The following is a 7,930-nucleotide window of genomic DNA, read 5'->3' as shown; positions in this document are numbered from 1 at the left end:
TACTTTCAGGTAATGATCAGTACACTAAGGCGACTTGGTTCCCCAAATGCCGTTCTTCTATGTTGAAGCGTTCATTTTTAGTAACAGTTTGAATTTTTAGGTTTCACTCTGTTTTCTCCTATATTGATACATGTATTTGGAACTCTAAATCCAACACGGTTTGTGCTAGCTTCTTGAAACTTGACAAAGTAAAGTAGTTTCACGTTCCATCTCTATGTTTTGTTTCCTCTTGATGTAGACCTAAGCAGTGACTGGCGAGAAACACTTTCATGGAAAGGGGTTGCCAAGCTTCCAAAAATTACGAATCTCCAGAAATCTCAGCAAATATTTTTTCACCCAAACTGGATGATACTTTCAGGTAATGATCAGTACACTAAGGCGACTTGGTTCCCCATATGTCGTTCTGCTATGTTGAAGCGTTCATTTCCAGTAACAGTTTGAATTTTTAGGTTTCACTCTGTTTTCTCCTATATAGATACATGTATTTGGAACTCTAAATCCAACACGGTTTGTGGTAGCTTCTTGAAACTTGACACAGTAAAGTAGTTTCACGTTCTATCTTTATGTTTTCTTTCCTCTTGATGTAGCCCTAAGCAGTGACTGGCGAGAAACACTTCCATGGAAAGGGGTTGCCAAGCTTCCAAAAATTACGAATCTCCAGAAATCTCAGCAAATAATTTTTTAACCCAAACTGGATGATACTTTCAGGTAATGATCAGTACACTAATGCGACTTGGTTCCCCAAATGTCGTTCTTCTATGTTGAAGCGTTCCTTTCCAGTAACAGTTTGAATTTTTAGGTTTCACTCTGTTTTCTCCTATATTGATACATGTATTTGAAACTCTAAATCCAACACGGTTTGTGCTAGCTTCTTGAAACTTGACACAGTAAAGTAGTTTCACGTTCTATCTCTATGTTTTGTTTCCTCTTGATGTAGCCCTAAGCAGTGACTGGCGAGAAACACTTCCATGGAAAGGGGTTGCCAAGCTTCCAAAAATTACGAATCTCCAGATATCTCAGCAAATATTTTCACCCAAAATGGATGATACTTTCAGGTAATGATCAGTACACTAAGGCGACTTGGTTCCCCAAATTTCGTTCTTCTATGTTGAAGCGTTCATTTCCAGTAACAGTTTGAATTTTTAGGTTTCACTCTGTTTTCTCCTATATTGATACATGTATTTGGAACTCTAAATCCAACACGGTTTGTGCTAGCTTCTTGAAACTTGACACAGTAAAGTAGTTTCACGTTCTGTCTCTATGTTTTGTTTCCTCTTGATGTAGCCCTAAGCAGTGACTGGCGAGAAACACTTCCATGGAAAGGGGTTGCCAAGCTTCCAAAAATTACGAATCTCCAGAAATCTCAGCAAATATTTTTTCACCCAAACTGGATGATACTTTCAGGTAATGATCAGTACACTAAGGCGACTTGGTTCCCCAAATGTCGTTCTTCTATGTTGAAGCATTCATTTCCAGTAACAGTTTGAATTTTTAGGTTTCACTCTGTTTTCTCCTATATTGATACATGTATTTGGAACTCTAAATCCGACACGGTTTGTGCTAGCTTCTCAAACTTGACACAGTAAAGTAGTTTCACGTTCTGTCTCTATGATTTGTTTCCTCTTGATGTAGCCCTAAGCAGTGACTGGCGAGAAACACTTTCATGGAAAGGGGTTGCCAAGCTTCCAAAAATTACGAATCTCCAGAAATCTCAGGAAATGTTTTTTCACCCAAACTGGATGATACTTTCAGGTAATGATCAGTACACTAAGGCGACTTGGTTCCCCAAATTTCGTTCTTCTATGTTGAAGCGTTCATTTCCAGTAACAGTTTGAATTTTTAGGTTTCACTCTGTTTTCTCCTATATTGATACATGTATTTGGAACTCTAAATCCAACACGGTTTGTGCTAGCTTCTTGAAACTTGAAACAGTAAAGTAGTTTCACGTTCTGTCTCTATGTTTTGTTTCGTCTTGATGTAGCCCTAAGCAGTAACTGGCGAGAAACACTTTCATGGAAAGGGGTTGCCAAGCTCCCAAAAATTACGAATCTCCAGAAATCTCAGCAAATATTTTTTCACCCAAACTGGATGATACTTTCAGGTAATGATCAGTACACTAAGGCGACTTGGTTCCCCAAATGCCGTTCTTCTATGTTGAAGCGTTCATTTCCAGTAACAGTTTGAATTTTTAGGTTTCACTCTGTTTTCTCCTATATTGATACATGTATTTGGAACTCTAAATCCAACACGGTTTGTGCTAGCTTCTTGAAACTTGACACAGTAAAGTAGTTTCACGTTCTGTCTCTATGTTTTGTTTCCTCTTGATGTAGCTCTAAGCAGTAACTGGCGAGAAACACTTTCATGGAAAGGGGTTGCCAAGCTCCCAAAAATTACGAATCTCCAGAAATCTCAGCAAATATTTTTTCACCCAAACTGGATGATACTTTCAGGTAATGATCAGTACACTAAGGCGACTTGGTTCCCCAAATGCCGTTCTTCTATGTTGAAGCGTTCATTTCCAGTAACAGTTTGAATTTTTAGGTTTCACTCTGTTTTCTCCTATATTGATACATGTATTTGGAACTCTAAATCCAACACGGTTTGTGCTAGCTTCTTGAAACTTGACACAGTAAAGTAGTTTCACGTTCTGTCTCTATGTTTTGTTTCCTCTTGATGTAGCCGTTAGCAGTGACTGGCGGGAAACACTTTCATGGAAAGGGGTTGCCAAGCTTTCAAAAATTACGAATCTCCAGAAATCTCAGCAAATGTTTTTTCACCCAAACTGGATGATACTTTCAGGTAATGATCAGTACACTAAGGCGACTTGGTTCCCCAAATGTCGTTCTTCTATGTTGAAGCGTTCATTTCCAGTAACAGTTTGAATTTTTAGGTTTCACTCTGTTTTTTCCTATATTGATACATGTGTTTGGAACTCTAAATCCAACATGGTTTGTGCTAGCTTCTTGAAACTTGACACAGTAAAGTAGTTTCACGTTCTGTCTCTATGTTTTGTTTCCTCTTGATGTAGCCCTAAGCAGTGACTGGCGAGAAACACTTTCATGGAAAGGGTTTGCCAAGCTTCCAAAAATTACGAATCTCCAGAAATCTCAGCAAATATTTTTTCACCCAAACTGGATGATACTTTCAGGTAATGATCAGTACACTAAGGCGACTTGGTTCCCCAAATGCCGTTCTTCTATGTTGAATCGTTCATTTTTAGTAACAGTTTGAATTTTTAGGTTTCACTCTGTTTTCTCCTATATTGATACATGTATTTGGAACTCTAAATCCAACACGGTTTGTGCTAGCTTCTTGAAACTTGACAAAGTAAAGTAGTTTCACGTTCCATCTCTATGTTTTGTTTCCTCTTGATGTAGACCTAAGCAGTGACTGGCGAGAAACACTTTCATGGAAAGGGGTTGCCAAGCTTCCAAAAATTACGAATCTCCAGAAATCTCAGCAAATATTTTTTCACCCAAACTGGATGATACTTTCAGGTAATGATCAGTACACTAAGGCGACTTGGTTCCCCATATGTCGTTCTGCTATGTTGAAGCGTTCATTTCCAGTAACAGTTTGAATTTTTAGGTTTCACTCTGTTTTCTCCTATATAGATACATGTATTTGGAACTCTAAATCCAACACGGTTTGTGCTAGCTTCTTGAAACTTGACACAGTAAAGTAGTTTCACGTTCTATCTCTATGTTTTGTTTCCTCTTGATGTAGCCCTAAGCAGTGACTGGCGAGAAACACTTCCATGGAAAGGGGTTGCCAAGCTTCCAAAAATTACGAATCTCCAGAAATCTCAGCAAATATTTTTTCAACCAAACTGGATGATACTTTCAGGTAATGATCAGTACACTAAGGCGACTTGGTTCCCCAAATGCCGTTCTTCTATGTTGAAGCGTTCATTTTTAGTAACAGTTTGAATTTTTAGGTTTCACTCTGTTTTCTCCTATATTGATACATGTATTTGGAACTCTAAATCCAACACGGTTTGTGCTAGCTTCTTGAAACTTGACAAAGTAAAGTGGTTTCACGTTCCATCTCTATGTTTTGTTTCCTCTTGATGTAGACCTAAGCAGTGACTGGCGAGAAACACTTTCATGGAAAGGGGTTGCCAAGCTTCCAAAAATTACGAATCTCCAGAAATCTCAGCAAATATTTTTTCACCCAAACTGGATGATACTTTCAGGTAATGATCAGTACACTAAGGCGACTTGGTTCCCCATATGTCGTTCTGCTATGTTGAAGCGTTCATTTCCAGTAACAGTTTGAATTTTTAGGTTTCACTCTGTTTTCTCCTATATAGATACATGTATTTGGAACTCTAAATCCAACTCGGTTTGTGCTAGCTTCTTGAAACTTGACACAGTAAAGTAGTTTCACGTTCTGTCTCTATGTTTTGTTTCCTCTTGATGTAGCCCTAAGCAGTGACTGGCGAGAAACACTTCCATTGAAAGGGGTTGCCAAGCTTCCAAAAATTATGAATCTCCAGAAATCTCAGCATATATTTTTTCACCCAAACTGGATGATACTTTCAGGTAATGATCATTACACTAAGGCGACTTGGTTCCTTAAATGTCGTTCTTCTATGTTGAAGCGTTCATTTCCAGTAACAGTTTGAATTTTTAGGTTTCACTCTGTTTTCTTCTATATTGATACATGTATTTGGAACTCTAAATCTAACACGGTTTGTGCTAGCTTCTTGAAACTTGACACAGTTAAGTAGTTTCACGTTCTTTCTCTATGTTTTGTTTCGTCTTGATGTAGCCCTAAGCAGTTACTGGCGAGAAACACTTTCATGGAAAGGGGTTGCCAAGCTCCCAAAAATTACGAATCTCCAGAAATCTCAGCAAATATTTTTTCACCCAAACTGGATGATACTTTCAGGTAATGATCAGTACACTAAGGCGACTTGGTTCCCCAAATGCCGTTCTTCTATGTTGAAGCGTTCATTTCCAGTAACAGTTTGAATTTTTAGGTTTCACTCTGTTTTCTCCTATATTGATACATGTATTTGGAACTCTAAATCCAACACGGTTTGTGCTAGCTTCTTGAAACTTGACACAGTAAAGTAGTTTCACGTTCTGTCTCTATGTTTTGTTTCCTCTTGATGTAGCCGTTAGCAGTGACTGGCGAGAAACACTTTCATGGAAAGGGGTTGCCAAGCTTTCAAAAATTACGAATCTCCAGAAATCTCAGCAAATGTTTTTTCACCCAAACTGGATGATACTTTCAGGTAATGATCAGTACACTACGGCGACTTGGTTCCCCAAATGTCGTTCTTCTATGTTGAAGCGTACATTTCCAGTAACTGTTTGAATTTTTAGGTTTCACTCTGTTTTTTCCTATATTGATACATGTGTTTGGAACTCTAAATCCAACATGGTTTGTGCTAGCTTCTTGAAACTTGACACAGTAAAGTAGTTTCACGTTCTGTCTCTATGTTTTGTTTCCTCTTGATGTAGCCCTAAGCAGTGACTGGCGAGAAACACTTTCATGGAAAGGGTTTGCCAAGCTTCCAAAAATTACGAATCTCCAGAAATCTCAGCAAATATTTTTTCACCCAAACTGGATGATACTTTCAGGTAATGATCAGTACACTAAGGCGACTTGGTTCCCCAAATGCCGTTCTTCTATGTTGAAGCGTTCATTTTTAGTAACAGTTTGAATTTTTAGGTTTCACTCTGTTTTCTCCTATATTGATACATGTATTTGGAACTCTAAATCCAACACGGTTTGTGCTAGCTTCTTGAAACTTGACAAAGTAAAGTAGTTTCACGTTCCATCTCTATGTTTTGTTTCCTCTTGATGTAGACCTAAGCAGTGACTGGCGAGAAACACTTTCATGGAAAGGGGTTGCCAAGCTTCCAAAAATTACGAATCTCCAGAAATCTCAGCAAATATTTTTTCACCCAAACTGGATGATACTTTCAGGTAATGATCAGTACACTAAGGCGACTTGGTTCCCCATATGTCGTTCTGCTATGTTGAAGCGTTCATTTCCAGTAACAGTTTGAATTTTTAGGTTTCACTCTGTTTTCTCCTATATAGATACATGTATTTGGAACTCTAAATCCAACACGGTTTGTGCTAGCTTCTTGAAACTTGAGACAGTAAAGTAGTTTCACGTTCTGTCTCTATGTTTTGTTTCCTCTTGATGTAGCCCTAAGCAGTGACTGGCGAGAAACACTTCCATTGAAAGGGGTTGCCAAGCTTCCAAAAATTATGAATCTCCAGAAATCTCAGCAAATATTTTTTCACCCAAACTGGATGATACTTTCAGGTAATGATCATTACACTAAGGCGACTTGGTTCCTTAAATGTCGTTCTTCTATGTTGAAGCGTTCATTTCCAGTAACAGTTTGAATTTTTAGGTTTCACTCTGTTTTCTTCTATATTGATACATGTATTTGGAACTCTAAATCTAACACGGTTTGTGCTAGCTTCTTGAAACTTGACACAGTATAGTAGTTTCACGTTCTTTCTCTATGTTTTGTTTCGTCTTGATGTAGCCCTAAGCAGTTACTGGCGAGAAACACTTTCATGGAAAGGGGTTGCCAAGCTCCCAAAAATTACGAATCTCCAGAAATCTCAGCAAATATTTTTTCACCCAAACTGGATGATACTTTCAGGTAATGATCAGTACACTAAGGCGACTTGGTTCCCCAAATGCCGTTCTTCTATGTTGAAGCGTTCATTTCCAGTAACAGTTTGAATTTTTAGGTTTCACTCTGTTTTCTCCTATATTGATACATGTATTTGGAACTCTAAATCCAACACGGTTTGTGCTAGCTTCTTGAAACTTGACACAGTAAAGTAGTTTCACGTTCTGTCTCTATGTTTTGTTTCCTCTTGATGTAGCCGTTAGCAGTGACTGGCGAGAAACACTTTCATGGAAAGGGGTTTCCAAGCTTCCAAAAATTACGAATCTCCAGAAATCTCAGCAAATGTTTTTTCACCCAAACTGGATGATACTTTCAGGTAATGATCAGTACACTACGGCGACTTGGTTCCCCAAATGTCGTTCTTCTATGTTGAAGCGTACATTTCCAGTAACAGTTTGAATTTTTAGGTTTCACTCTGTTTTTTCCTATATTGATACATGTGTTTGGAACTCTAAATCCAACATGGTTTGTGCTAGCTTCTTGAAACTTGACACAGTAAAGTAGTTTCACGTTCTGTCTCTATGTTTTGTTTCCTCTTGATGTAGCCCTAAGCAGTGACTGGCGAGAAACACTTTCATGGTAAGGGTTTGCCAAGCTTCCAAAAATTACGAATCTCCAGAAATCTCAGCAAATATTTTTTCACCCAAACTGGATGATACTTTCAGGTAATGATCATTACACTAAGGCGACTTGGTTCCCCAAATGTCGTTCTTCTATGTTGAAGCGTTCCTTTCCAGTAACAGTTTGAATTTTTAGGTTTCACTCTGTTTTCTCCTATATTGATACATGTATTTGAAACTCTAAATCCAACACGGTTTGTGCTAGCTTCTTGAAACTTGACACAGTAAAGTAGTTTCACGTTCTGTCTCTATGTTTTGTTTCCTCTTGATGTAGCCCTAAGCAGTGACTGGCGAGAAACACTTTCATGGAAAGGGGTTGCCAAGCTCCCAAAATTTACGAATCTCCAGAAATCTCAGCAAATATTTTTTCACCTAAACTGGATGATACTTTCAGGTAATGATCAGTACACTAAGGCGACTTGGTTCCCCAAATGCCGTTCTTCTATGTTGAAGCGTTCATTTTTAGTAACAGTTTGAATTTTTAGGTTTCACTCTGTTTTCTCTTATATTGATACATGTATTTGGAACTCTAAATCCAACACGGTTTGTGCTAGCTTCTTGAAACTTGACAAAGTAAAGTAGTTTCACGTTCCATCTCTATGTTTTGTTTCCTCTTGATGTAGACCTAAGCAGTGACTG

Source organism: Spermophilus citellus (assembly GCF_964194105.1).
Source record: "Spermophilus citellus genome assembly, contig: SCAFFOLD_59, whole genome shotgun sequence".
Lineage (NCBI taxonomy): Eukaryota > Metazoa > Chordata > Mammalia > Rodentia > Sciuridae > Spermophilus > Spermophilus citellus.
This window is presented reverse-complemented; position numbering follows the sequence as displayed.